Source organism: Triticum urartu, chromosome 6A, assembly GCF_056163025.1.
Source record: "Triticum urartu cultivar PI428250 chromosome 6A, HENAU_Tu73, whole genome shotgun sequence".
Lineage (NCBI taxonomy): Eukaryota > Viridiplantae > Streptophyta > Magnoliopsida > Poales > Poaceae > Triticum > Triticum urartu.
In genome coordinates, this window is record NC_141878.1 from 100,949,746 (window position 1) to 100,964,932 (window position 15,187).

At 44.5% G+C, this 15,187-nt stretch overlaps 1 long non-coding RNA gene across 1 annotated transcript; it reads right to left on the reverse strand.

Moving 5' to 3' along the window:
* Positions 1-9,626: 9,626 nt before the first annotated feature.
* Positions 9,627-13,111, reverse strand: LOC125514692 (uncharacterized). Its single transcript, XR_007286561.2, has 5 exons — positions 12,654-13,111; positions 12,117-12,188; positions 11,356-11,427; positions 10,218-10,343; positions 9,627-9,950 (listed from the first exon to the last, which is right to left on the reverse strand). It is a non-coding gene; the product is annotated as an uncharacterized LOC125514692 (long non-coding RNA).
* Positions 13,112-15,187: the final 2,076 nt, after the last annotated feature.

Sequence of the window (15,187 nt, forward strand, 5' to 3'; positions counted from 1 at the left end):
CCCCGACTCAGGGATCCCACGCCCACCAGTCCGATCGCGTGGTGTTGGAGAAGAGGGCTCCGATCGCTCAGCCATGGAAACTCCGATTATTGCGGAAGTGATTGATACGAGCCGCATAGTTTTTTCCTGGAGCCGATGCGAGGTACTAGCCGATGCGGATGAGAGGCTAGCGTTAGATGGAGAGCAGGGACAGGTGGCGATAGATTAGAGCGGGTACGCACGGGAGGAGGTTTGCAGCCCGTCTTCACCCAATTTTTTTCCGTCACGTATGGAGTAAGGGCAGGTTTCTTTAATTATGAAGGAAAAATAAATAAATGATTTGATGTGAATCCTATGTTAGGGCATCTCACGCCATCCCCTGAAATGTAAGAGCCGACCATCCAATGATATTTCCTAAATGTCTGGTCAGGTCTGATCAATTTCATTTCAAATTCATATCAATATAAGAGCAAGTTAAATTGTGGCGTACATAGCACCCGGTCATAGTTTTTGCATGTGCATGTTCACAAAAGTCCGTGTAAAAAAGGGGAATTTTTGCCCTGCTAATCGGCTATCCGAGCCTCCTCGATCACACTGCCGCCGCCTCCTTCCCACCATTCGGCTCCTTCTTGGTCGCCTCCTTCTTGACCGCCCCCATCTCGTCCGCCAAGGGCTTCAACATCTTGACATGGATGGCGTGCACGATCATCGTCGCATCGTCATCCAACTCATCCATCCTCATAGTCAACATCTTTGTATCCTCCGAAGCAGCCGCGAGCTCATCCCTTCTCTGTTCGAGCTTCGTCTTCTTCTCTTCGAGGTTGAGCTTCTTCCCGGTCGTGGCCATCAAGATGTAAACCTCTCGGCCTTCTTTTCCTCCTTAACGTCGGAACGCTTGAAACATGTTTTCTCCTTCTTCGCCAAGATGTCCTCAAACCTCTCCGTCATCTTGGCCGCCACCCCTTCTTGCTTCTCTTTCTCCTCTTCCTACTTATTTTTTCGGAACCCTCTTCTAACCTTCTTGGGCGGCTCTATGGTTGGGTTGGTTATGTTGGCGCTAAATCCGGCGGATCTCCGGCAGGGGGTCCCGAGCTGTTGGTCTAGGAACAATGGTAACATGGGGATAACAGGAGACGATGTTTACCTAGGTTCGGACCCCTCGAAGAGGTAAAGCCCTACGTCCTGCTTTTTTTATATTGACGTGATGGAGTATCAAGTACAAGATGATCTACCTCAAGCTCGTATGATTGTGTTATGAACCCTAAGGCTGTTAATCGTGCCTCTAGAGACTAAACCCCACGGCTCATATATGCACCGGGGGTACCTAGGCTGTACATATGCTCGGTTGCCAATCATGCCGGCTAATGAGCTATCCTTGACTTACATGCCAAGTCTTCAGAGGTTTCCATCTTGATCACGCCAAGGTTCATAGCTTCCGGTGTCCTTCCTTGTGGAGATCGGTGGGCCGTGAGCTCGGCCCATGGACTGTGGATCCTATAGGTTAGTACCCTTTAGTCCACCGTCAATAGTCCATGGACTTGTCTTCGAAGCTGAGGACGACAGCCCCATCCTCGGGCCAATGAGTTTGGCTTGGCAGTCGAGTTTTTCCTTTATCAGCTCATGCTCAAATATGAAGATCTATAAATTATCGGGTCTCCTTTCACAGTTGACCCTTGTGATCATATATTTGAAACCTTATCCTCGTCAAGGGAAGTACTAGATCCTTTTTTTTACAAAGGCCTCCCTCTTCGCCCGAAGTCTTAAGTTAGCTTAGCCTTGAAAACTTGCCACGTATGCATAACCAATGACGGGGTCCAAACCCCTGACAGATTTTTTTTTTGAACCATCATCTCCTATAGTGGGCTTGAAGCAGTTATCATGAAAATGTTTTGCGGCTCGAGGCCGCCACTCATTGGCACGTCTTATCAATGTAGAGACCATGCCCCAGTATACGGGATATCGTCAACACATTGATTTACTGATGCACATATAATGATGCAATGCGTTGGAAACAGGCGCTTTATGCGCTGCGGCATTTTTTGTTATACTAGTCTCTGCATTTTTTGTTATCCCTGAGATATGAATAATTTAGCTAAAGATTATTATTGAAAGCTCAGTGAAGAGATTGTATTTCCGAATTACTCCCTCCGTAAAGAAATATAAGAGCGTTTAGATCACTATTTTAGTGATCTAAACACTCTTATATTTTTTTACAGAAGGAGTAAATGTCAACGATGCGTAACATTCATGTGATATAAACTTTTGTGTGGATATGTGTTGTGTCGTGCCTCTACTGCATGTAAAATGTTAACTATTTTAATTATTTCAAAAAAAAGTGTAGCACTCCACATAAAAGTAAGCACAAGTCTACCTTGCAAGATAGCAAGTAGAGTAAAAACCAACATCTTCCATGGTAGTAGACATCACACAAGTGTGATTCATGTAAGAAGCTCTGGAAAGCTGATACTTTCCTAGAGGAACAACAAGTAGCACTGGAGGAATCAGTATTGCCCAGAATCGACATGTACTCAGCTGAAGTACTATCTTGGACAGTAACGGAATAGCATCACTTGTATGGTCGCCATACTGACTTTTAATACTACAATTAGTACCCATGGTCAAAGTATGGAAACACGATACTTCGATAGACGAACAAAAATTGGCACTATACTAAATTTCCATTGTAATAATAGTGAAAATTATAGCATTCTTGAGAAAACGAGACTTATTTGCAAATTATTAATACTCCCAACCGCCAGAGATCCAAGAAGATGACTTAGTTGGCGCGCGGTTGCTAAAGCATTTAATTTTGCACTTTCATAAGCTAGCATTTCTCTTCATGGAATCATGGTGTATCAATCAAGCAACAGTACATTATTTACCTACCAGGCAATAATAAGCAGACATGATACTATGCTTGCTAGCTAGCACCACTATATATTTGACAAGTATGGAGAGCTAGCTGAAGCTCCCCCTCGCGCCTAGTTGTTTGCCAATACTCGAAGTACTAACACACAGATACATATGCATCTAGTTGTTTGCCAATACTACGCATTTGAAGAGACAGAGAGAGTATGATGTACAAGGGTGAAATTAAATATATAACACATCGAGACTAGTACTGTAGTATAGGGCTACTACATGCGTACAACTACAGAAAAATGGAGGAGAAAGAGCTAGTGAAGTGTGGTAAACGTAAATCTGCTAGTGCGGGAATAGGAGACGTTGGGAAAGAAGTATCTCTGTACACGCAAAGTTAGGCAACAATGATATCCTGTCGTACGATCAACTGGAGGGACTGCATGTATCGCAGAGCACGTTGATGCAACACACCGCAGTGCTGTTGTCGACCACTATGCCGCCCTCTCAGATGCGCCTGCACATCCACCACCGCCTGGAACACCATCACCTCGAAGCATTGCCACCCATGCCGCACCTGCCTTCGACCTAGCGCATCGACCTCAACGCGGCTCTCCGCGTTGTGGCGGACCAGCACAACACCTCCATGTGCGTCGTCCATTTTATTGACAGTCGGACCCAATAAATCCCGAAATTCGAGAAAAAAAAAACTAAAATGCTGAAAGGGGACCTGGTTGCGGCTTTTTTGCTGAAGAGTTACCAAAGTTTTTAGAAATTACGTTGGTTATTCCTAAGCATTCAAAAAGTTACAAAAACCCACTATAGTTTATGGATTTCCTGAATAACTTATTTCGAGGGGTATTTGGCCTTTAGAATTCATATTTACACCGTGTTTCTTTGTATAATGACTTGTAGAAATTGGTACTTTACATTCCATGATTTATCAGTAGTTTATTGCTATTTTCTAGCTTTGTATTTTTTTTCTTGCGCACAAATCACTATTTTTTGATGCATATAAAATTTGAGATAATCTTGGGAAACTTTACATTTCTTTACACATTGTTCATACACATATTATTAACAATAAATTCATTATTGGATATACCACATAGATGAGCGAAATAACTTGAAATGGCCGTAAAAATCGTGATTCGTGTTTCAACATGATAACTTTGCTTCGAACCTATGATTACAACAAAGTCCTAGACTTGGATGTTCACAATAAATGGCCCATATTAACTCTCTAAATAAGGTCTCATCCTATTTGCATCACAAGATGTCACATGCCCGAATAACTTAGGGAGAATTAATGAAAATGATGCTGCCAATGGGACTTTGTATTGCACTAAGGGACCATTTTGATGCACCTCGTGCCAGTCAGTTATCTAAACCACTAGCAAGCCGGCAAGATACCAAAAAACTCTCTCGGGCAATGTGATTAGACATCCTATTCATGAAAATAGAGGCAAAAGAAAAGTAACCTACACCAAGCATGACAAAATCTTGCATCAGTCTCAATAATAGGAAAGCATGGCTTGTTAAACCGCATGGTGAATAATGTCTATCTTGTAATGAGTATGGCTTACGCTGTGTTTGTTAGTGGAATTCCTTCTAATTCTAAATTAGAGAAAGAGAGGTTTTATACTTATACATTTATAAAATACATCATGAATTTGTAGAGCTAAGAAGAGTGTGTAAAACACATGTGGTCGGGAGTCCCCAGTGCACCAAAGACTCTGTGGTCACAATAACATGAAATGAAACCACCGTCCTGGAAATTGATACAGTAAAAAAACCCTATGAAGGTTCGTGTAAATGCAATAGATATATCTATGGTTGATCAAGAAAAAACATCCATGAATTGATACAGTAAAAAAAACCTATGAAGGTTCGTGTAAATGCAATAGATATATCTATGGTTGATCAAGAAAAAACATCCATGAAGGACTAGCCTAAACACCATTAGCAGAAAAGATTGGAAAATTGGCACTAGAACTAGAAAGTCTACTTCTACTTGCTATGTAATGCCCCGAGACCGCTGCGCCAGGTGTCTTTCAGTTATGCGCTGTTGTGGCCTTGTCATTCGCTTGTGTGTTGCATCTTGCCATGTCATCATGTGCATCGCATCATCATATTTTCAAAACTTGCACTCGTCCGGGTCTCCTAGTTCTTTTGTTGCCCGTTTTGAGCCCAGGGACACACTTGCATGCGCCCGCGGCACCTCCGAAACATTATTTTTAAGTGGCCGAAAAATGTTCTCGGAATGGGTTGAAAGTTGGCATGCGGTGTTGTTATGTTGTTAGTAGGCCGCCTGCCAAGTTTAATCGCATTCGAAGTTCGTTTGATGCCCCAACGGATAACTGTAGCGGCAATATAGCCGGTCTTTTCGTCGGACGTTTTCGGTCTCTGGAAACCGTGCCGGGCTGCATCTCTCCCCTCTCTTCTCAGCCCATCTCCCTCTAGCACAGCCCACCTGCAGCCAACCTACCCCCCTCACGTCCGAAACCGTCCGATCGGCATCGGAGGGTCCAGAGAACCCCCCCTAGACCCAAACCCTTGCAAAATCTGCTATTTATAGACCCCCTAGTCCATTTTTGGACTAGTCCTAGTCTAAAAACCCTACCCCTAGCCTCCCCTAACCCTCAGCCGCCACCACCTCCCACCTCTGCCTCGTTTTCCGCGCCGGTCAAGTCCTTCGCCGCCACTTGTCACGCCTCCATTAGCCCCGCCGCCACCTGACCGCGCCCTCCTTCAACCCGCGCGCGCCACGCGCCACGCGTCCCAGCCGACCTCCCACCGCCGCGGGCCTGCCAGGACCCGGATCGGGCCCTGGGAAGCCCATCGGGCCACGAGCACTCCACCGCCGCCGCCCGAGCGCCCGCGCCAGGGAGCTCGCCTGCTCCAGCCGCCCGACCGCGTCACCTTGCGCCTCGCCTCCATTCCGTCGGCCGTCGAAATGCCCTCGCCGGCGAACCCCAGGAAGGAGCCCCGTCGCCCTCTCCCTCCTCTCTGACCTACCCCTCTCCTCCCTGTGTCATCCTCTCTCTCTCACGCAGGTCGTCCTCGCCGGTGGAGATCCGTGCCTCCTTGCCGTCTGGCCTCGCCGTCGACCAGATCTGGCGCCCTGAGGCTGGATCCGCCGCCTCGCACCCGTTCCTGGCCTCGCCAGCGCCACCGGATCCCCGCCGTCGTCGGAGCGTTGTCGCGCCGCCGCCATGGTCTTCTGCCCGTGAGGTGCATGGGAGAAGGACGATGCCAGTGCTCGCCCCCTCTCGCTCGCGTGGGCCACCACACGCCCTAGCCTGGCCCAGCTCCCCGCTCGTCCTCCAAGGCCCAGCAACCGGCCCGCCTCCCCTTCGCCCGTTGACCGCGGCCCAGCTGCCCCTCTCACCCAACTGGGCCTGGCCCATAGTGAGCGCTCAGACCACCTAGTTTCATCCCGCCTATGTTTTTTTTGGCTCTGCGAATTTAGCTTTTATCCATGGAAAACCAGTTTTGCAGTTTAGTCCCTAGAATCATGCATCTAATAACTTCTCACCCATGCATCGGAATTAAACAAACTATATATGGAAAATGCTTAGAATTTTGTCTAGTTTCATAATATGCCACTTTCATCTATGTTTAAAATGTTTAAACTTCTGTTTGCATTAATTTGCTTAAATGCCATGCTAAAATGCTTTATTCATAACTAAATAATCGTAGCTCCATTTTTAATAAACTTTATATGTAAATGGGGTAGAAAATGCATAGTTTAACATGGTGGCATTATGTTTAACAACTCTAAAATATTATTTAGGGCAGAACAGTACCAAACTTAAAATATGCATATGGGGATTTACCGGATTTGTTGTTTGTTATTTTCAGTCTCATTTAAACTTGACTAGATAGGTAGTTTTCATATGCTTCACCCCTTGCCATGTTTAATAACATTTAATATTGTTGGGTACATAACCGAGAGAGAACTAAATAATTGAATGTGGTGTTTCGTCAATATTCAACTCGTTGCATATTGAGCTCCGCTTAATTTATAGTATTCTTTGTGCACTTTGCCATGCCATGCCTCTTTAAACCGGACATGCATCATACTTGATTGTGCATCATGCCATGTTTATGTGATGTTTGTTTACCATGTTTTTTGCTTCTTTCCGTTGTTGCTTCTTCTTGTTAGTTTCGGTAACGTTGCGTTTATGAGGATCCGTTCGACTACGTCCATTTTTCTACTTCATGGACTCATTCTTCTTCCTTGCGGGATCTCAGGCAAGATGATCATACCCTCGAAATCACTTCTATCTTTGCTTGCTAGTTGTTCGTTCTATCGCTATGTTGCGCTACCTACCACTTGTTATATCATGCCTCCCATATTGCCATGTCAAGCCTCTAAGCCATCTTCCTAGCAAACCGTTGTTTGGCTATGTTACCACTTTTGCTCAGCCCCTCTTATAGTGTTGCTAGTTCCAGGTGAAGTTGAAGATTGTTCCGTGTTGGAACATGGATATGTTGGGATATCACAATACCTCTTATTTTAATTAATGCATCTATATACTTGGTAAAGGATGGAAGACTCGGCCTTATGCATGGTGTTTTGTTCCACTCTTGCCGCCCTAGTTTTCGTCATACCGATGTTATGTTCCTTGATTTTGCGTTCCTTACGCGGTTGAGTGTTATGGGAACCCCTTGACAGTTCGCTTTGAATAAAACTCCTCCAGCAAGGCCAAACCTTGGTTTTACATTTGCCTTACAACCTATTACTCTTCCCTTGGGTCGGCCAACCCGAGGGTCATCTTTATTTTAACCCCCCCCCCCCCCGGGGCCAGTGCTTCTCTAAGTGTTGGTCCGAATCGAGCCGCCCGCGGGGCCACCTCGGGGAAATTCGAGGGCTGGTTTTACTCATAGCCTATCTCATCCGGTGTTTCCCTGAGAACGAGATACATGCGACTCCTATCGGGATTGTCGGCACATGGGGTGGCTTTGTTGGTCTTGTTTTACCATTATCGAAATGTCTTGTAACCGGGATTCCGAGACTGATCGGGTCTTTCCGAGAGAAGGAATATCCTTCGTTGACCGTGAGAGTTTGTGATGGGCTAAGTTGGGACACCCCTGCAGGGCATAAACTTTCGAGAGCCGTGCCCGCGGTTATGTGGCAGATGGGAATTTGTTAATGTCCGGTTGTAGAGAACTTGACACTTGACTTAATTAAAATGCATCAACCGCGTGTGTAGCCGTGATGGTTTCTTTTCGGCGGAGTCTGGGAAGTGAACACGGTTCTTGTGTTATGGTTGTGCGTAAGTAGTTTCAGGATCACTTCTTGATCACTTCTAGCTTCACGACCGTTGCGTTGCTTCTCTTCTCGCTCTTATTTGCGTATGTTAGCCACCATACTTGCTTAGTGCTTGCTGCAGCTCCACCCCATTACCTTACCCTACCCATAAGCTTAAATAGTCTTGATCTCGCGGATGTGAGATTGCTGAGTCCTCGTGACTCACAGATACTTCCAAACAGTTGCAGGTGCCGATGATACCAGTGCAGGTGACGCAACCGAGCTCAAGTGGGAGCTTGATGAAGATCTTGGTCGTTGTTATGTGTCTTTTCCGGATGATCGGTAGTGGTGCCCAGTTGGGACGACCGGGGATCTAGAATTTGGGGTTGTCTTCTTTTATTTTGGTTCCGTAGTCGGACCTTGATTGTATTCTGGATGATGTATGTTTAACTTGTTATTTGTGTGAAGTGGCGATTGTAAGCCAATTCTTTATCCCTTTCTTATTCAGTACATGGAATTGTGTGAAGATTACCCCTCTTGCGACAAAACCACAATGTGGTTATGTCTCTAAGTCGTGCCTCGACACGTGGGAGATATAGCCGCATCGTGGGTGTTACATTGCTAGTATGGATATTCTTGAAGAAAATCTCTGATGAAACTGGAGACAACAAATTTGAGTTATACGATGTAACATACTCCAATAGCCCTCTCACTAAGTAACACGAAAATGAAATATGATTAAAAAATTGTTGCTTTCATGGAGAACGGACTTGATAGTACTTGGTCCGATTAATCTCTTGATTATTTGTTATTCCTGAGTTATGAACATTTTAGCTAGATGCTTGTTATTAAAGATATTTCATTCTCGACTTATATGTCAAGAATGCTTAATATTGCAGTAATATAAATTTTGGGTATACATATACATTGTGTTATATCCCATGTTAAATGTTGAATATGTTAAATTTTAAAAAGAATGTGTGGTCCTCCACATAAAGGAAGCAAATGTCTATCTTGCAAGGTAGCAAGTCACTAAAAGCTAAGATCTTCCATGAAAGTAGACATCACACAAGTGTGATTCATGTATAACAAGCTCTAGAAAGCTGATACTTCCCTAGAGGAACAACAATTAGCACCGAAGGAATCAATGTTGTATCCAAATGGGCGTGTACTCAACTGAAGTATACACTACTAGGAAAAAGGCTACTAGCAGCGCGGGTAAAATGCTACTAGTAGCACGGGTACTCGCGCTACTAGTATCGCGCTACAGCTAAAAGTTAGTAGCAGCGCAGGTGCATCCGCGCTACTACTAACCTAACTACTAGTAGCTCTCACTTATATCCCACGCTACTACTAACCTAACTACTAGTAGCGCTCATTTCTTATTTCCCACACTACTACTAACCTAACTACTAGTAGCGCTCATTTGTTTCCCACACTACTACTAATAATTTAGGAATTAAAAAAATAAAAGTTAGATGTAGTATTCATGGATGGCAATACGTCCAGTGCAAACCAAACCAACGTCACATAACATTCTCAAGATTCCATTCAACTTCAGACACACACACAATGATCATCGAAAGGTGGGTACCTTCCCTGGTGTTTCATCACCAACCTAAACAGACAACTTCCCTAGATGTATCTACCAAGGCTCGGAGCTTAGACGCCGGTGGACCCGAATCCTCCCTCCCCCGGACGGTGGCGTCGAGGTCCACCACCTCGGCGACCTCCGGCGTCGAATCACCTGGACAATCATCTACGCGACATGGCCACCAGCTTCACGGAGAAGTCCGCCTCTGAGTGGTTGAAGAGCACAACACCCACCGGCTGCGCTAGTCAGCGTCGATCACCCCTGCGCCAATTCACAAGACCCATTAATTAAGTTAAGATTCTTTCTCATCTAGCAATTTAAAGGGGCTCATGCCGAAAATATTTGCTTAATTCCTCACTGGCTATTCAAAGTAAATGGTCCAAGAACTTTGGGACAATCAACAATCTTTCCGCTTGATCTCCGCTAGCTACTTTGGATTCAACAAGAAAAGGAACATTTATTTGAACTGAAAAGAACAAGCAGGCAAGCATGCTATCAATCTTCTGGCTGGAATTTCACAAAATGCACCTGTCAAGTGTACTCTAACAATCGACGTGTCCCATCTCCTCATGATTAAGGACTCTAGCTGAGCCGACAACATGGAGCAAGATGTAGTCGTTTCCGAGCATGAACCCTTGGCTGTCATCAATGAACCTGCAACATCCATCATGCCCATTGTAAAATATGTTAGTTTCAGATAAGAAAAGAACTGAACTCTGAACATATGATGTTATCTAAATCCTTACTTTATGGAGATGTCATCGGCAGCAAAAAAAGAAAATATATTTCACTGATTTTGGTGTTGCAACAACGTATATACTTTATCACATTATAAGTCCTCACACCATCAACTATGACAAAATCTGAGAGTATAAGTCTGGTTACATTCATCCAAGTCCAAACATAAAATTCTGTCCAACATAGTACAGCCCACTTTGATAATTTCATAGTATTTAATATAACGAACGAAACCTGACAAGTGATATGTGTTTAAGTATCTACAGAACAGCCTCTAAAATTTTCATGTTGTAACTTTATTTTAATACCACCTCTAACAGGGCCTAATCTCCCATATCAAAATACTGTACTCAGGAACATATATTTCGGGACAACAAACTAAATTGATGGCTGCTCTCAAACCGTACATCCAAACGACACAAATAAATACTCTAAAGAAACCTTGGAACTTTATCTAAAACTTATGTAAAGGGGCCAACTCAAAATTCTAAGCCTAGCTAACTCATTTTTCAGATCTAAGCTTGCTGTCCAAATTGGACATTGCAGTTTTTAACTGAACCAAGTTCAGTTTACAGCCATGATGCAGAACTAGATGCTAAAACTAACACCTTGTAGGGAGAGGCGATGCACCATTTTTACCTCGAATCAAAGGCTTCGCATATGCGCTTTGGCTGGATAAAAAGATGATATCTCCCTTAACAGTATCCATGCCATGATGCAGAACTAGTATTTCCAAATTTCGCCAAATCACCACTCGAGCATTTCTAGAGGAAATTAATTGATTCTCTACATAGCATCTGCCCTACAATAGCTAATCCTTAAACAGAAAATTGGGCAAAGCGAGCACCACACATGTTTAACTGGGGTACATGTACATCCAACAAGGACACAAAACTAAGTAAAACCGAATGAAGCAACTGAAGAGTACCTCTTCCACGCTAGCCTTAGCCGCCGTCTCGCTGCTCACGCACAGACACTCCGTCCGCCAGAGCTTGAATATCTGCAGAACCAGAAACATTACTCCTCCAAACCCATAGCAGAGAATTCGAGCCCGACCACACCCGGGCCACTACCCCCAAATCACAGAGACCACTCCTCCAAACATTTTTTGTGACTTTCATTCTCCATTACTACAAAAGGCAGAGAAACAAACATTTTTTGTGTTTTTCATTTTCTTTTGCTACAAAAGGCCGTAAAATGAACTAACATTTTTTGATTGGCAATTCCTGTTATTCAATCTAGTCTAGAATGTGAAAAAAGACAAGGAGCATATGCACCTTGATTCCCACAGGTGAAGATACACTGCTAGCTTAGCTCAATCAGAATACTATGGTTTCTATAAAACTGTAGTTTTGAAAACCGTGAGGTGTTTGGCTAAACCAACAACAGTAGTTTCATATTCACTTGTATTCTTGATACAATGTTTGTTTCTAACTTCTGGAAAAAGAGGTCCAGACCTCTTTTTTCTCAAACTGAAAGCTTGGTTTGTAACTCACAATTATCAACATGGCAAACTAGGCCTCTGCATAGCATGCTCCACACTAGTTAAACATGATGCCGAATTTTTCGAATACTGCGGTATTTTAAAAATTACACTGCCAATCTAGGCCTTACTGCATATAAGTTTCATAATGTAATTTCGTCCAAAGCATTGAGATTCAGAGATCAGGGGACGACGGGATGAGGTACCTCTCTGAGCTGAGCAGGGGTGACAAATAATGTAATTTCGTCCAAAGCATTAATATAGCATGCTACCAGTACCTGCAAAATTTCACACAATCAGCAAAAACACTTACCTAACACCTGTACAAAACCATGCCCGTACATCTGTTCTCATTTTCACATTGTTTGTCCTGCCTTCAGAAACTACCATGGGAGGCCATGTGAAGCTCATAAACAGGCAGGGACTGAACTAGACGGTTCTAAATGATCCACGACTCAGCCAACATGGACTCTTGTTTAACAAAAAAAATGGCAGTTTCTACCATGGAGGGCACATGCATACTGCACATATGTTAAGTTCGCAGGCTAAACATTTTCCCTTATGCTCAGGCTAATTAACCGGAGGCATACCCCAATGTCTTCAGCAACTCAAGAAAAATTGCATATCCTCGATTGAAAAAGAATATATTAAATTGAGGGATAGTGAGATGATTGGAGATCTAAATTTCTTAAATGGCTCAGGATTCTCTCCGCTACTAGGGAACAGCTCAGGATTAATCTCACCACTTTCTTCGTCATTAGAAACGCCTTTCGCCCCGACAGCGCCTGCGGGAGGGACCTGTATGCGCGCCTCGTCCGCAGCCACGACCCCTCTCCCTCGTCGTCCTTGCCGCCATGCTGCTCCTCTTCTCGGTGAGGCTGACGGCCCGCACCGACGACTCCGCGGCCGTTGGGTGGCAGAGTCACGTGCTGCTCCTCCTCGCCGTTTGCCTCTCCGCCGCCGCCTTCCCCCTCGCCGCCTCAAGGCAAGGGTGCAGGCCTTGAGGCACGGATCTGGGAGGAGGGGAGGGAGGGGCGGAGCTTGGGGTGCTTGGGGGCGTATTCCGCGCGGCCGGAGCTCGCCGGAACCGGCCGGCGTGGGAGCTGGCGGCGGCAAGGAGGTCATGGGGAGATGAGTCAACTGAGGGGTGGGGGTGAGGTTGGAGAGAGAGAGTTTGGTGGGGTGGGAGCGGAATTTTTTTTCTTTAGGGTCGGGGTGGGAGTGGTGCGGCAAGGGAGGGATACGCTCAGTAGTAGCGTGGGTATCTTACCTGCACTATAGCTATTCACTTAGTAGTAGCGCGGGTTTATACCCCCCGCTACTACTATGACATGTCTCAGGGAGGTACGGTAGAGACCGCTTAGTAGTAGTGAGGGATAAAAATCCGCGCTACTACTATCAACTTAGTAGTAGCGAGGGATAAAAACTCGCGATACTAGTAAGTAGCAGTAGCGAGGGGTATAAATCCGCACTACTAGTAAACGTCTGCCTATAAGCTTTTTTCTAGTAGTGATAATCTTGGATAGTAATGGAATAGCATGACTCATGTGGTCGCCATACTGATTTTCACTAATAGAATTAGTACTACAGTACTAACTCGCCATATTTAGGCAGTGCTAAGTCATGTGATCGCAAATATTGAAAAATGATATTGTATTTCGCTAGAGGAAAAACAACTGACACTGTCTAAATAGTATACTAAAATTCCATTTTAATAATAATGGAAATTATTGCAATAAATTGATCGACTGTTCCTTTCCAGAGTTGAAGAATGCTAATTCCATAGAAACAAGACATATTAGCAATATCAATTCTAATTGTCGGATCGATTGATATCTAGGAACATAACTAGGCTGATGTGTGGTTGCTGAGGGCATAAATTTTTCACTTTGATTACAAGCATTAGTTGTGTTTGTCCTCGTGGTCAGAAGCTAGTATATATCTTTGGTAGTTGTTAGGAATCATACTGCTGATTTATTGCTTCCCATCAGACCACTTGGTGGCCATTGGATTAGTACAATAATATGGGTTTGATCAGTACGAAGGGATGCTAGGCTGTCTGTTAGATTTCTTTGTAACAGACTGCTTTAGCCGTAACTGCTACTGCAATGCATGCATGTAGTAAGGTCCTTCTTTTGCTAGATTTATTCAATTAACCAACACTTGCAATATTCACAAATTTTCCGAGTAAGAAACTAGGGGGATCTTCATCAAGTACAAGATATATTATTCTGATAACTAAAGCTAGCTAACTCATGGGCAACACCATTAACTTCTCTCGAGCAATGTTTGTATTCAACAGTCCCAATTTGCATCGTCGAGTCCAGAAAATCCACATAAACCGCTGCCGCCAAGTCCCACTACTGTGATTGGCCTTTCTAGAAACTGATCACCTCCACAGAGTTAGATTCTGCCTGTAATCTATTGATTCAAAGGGGGTTTCCAAAAGTGGAGTCCATCCTTCATGGCTAGTGCCTCCATGGTCGCCGCATCTGCTGCATATGCATTGAATGTGCAGTTCCACCCAACGAAAGATCCATTGGCATCCCTCAAAATCGATGTGGTCGCTCTTGTGCCCAAGTCAACATAAAAGGAAGCGTCCACACACCTAACTTGAAGTACTATGGGAGTATCTTGGGACATCTTTGGTTTGTTACCGAGGCATTATGTCTGCTTAATGAAGCTGCATTAGCTGTTATAGCATGCATCGAGACCGGCCAGCGGCCAGCCGACGGTACCCTCTCATCATGGATAGTTGTCTTTGAAGCCACCAGAGATACCAACACCCCACGGCTACCACGGTTTGTACTTCAACATGACTCATACCTTTCATTGCAACAACGGGGGAGCTGAGGATGTGCTTGAGTACATCAGAACCTGCAAGATTAGTAGCCAATTCCATTTGCACAATATCCTCGAGCAAGTTTGCGCTAGAGATGGATACCTCGCTCATGGTGCCAACGACACTTTTTCATGGTACCGAAGATGAACATGTTATGCTGGAGGAGAAGGGGGCACAGCCCGTTGGGGCTTCGTGTAGGCATGTACAACACACTTATAGGCGCCTTGCCATCCAAAGAAACCACACAATCAAGCATGTAGGTGGAAATATCAAAACAAGATTATGGGATGTAAAGAATGAAGTGCGGGAAATGAGAGAGGGTTAAGATGCAGGAGAAGAAGCTTGGAGGAAGAGAAGGCCGAAGAGAGAGGGTTGGTGGTGAAAGTAAAAAAAAATATGTTTTTTTAGACAAGCAAAATATATATTTGATGTCGT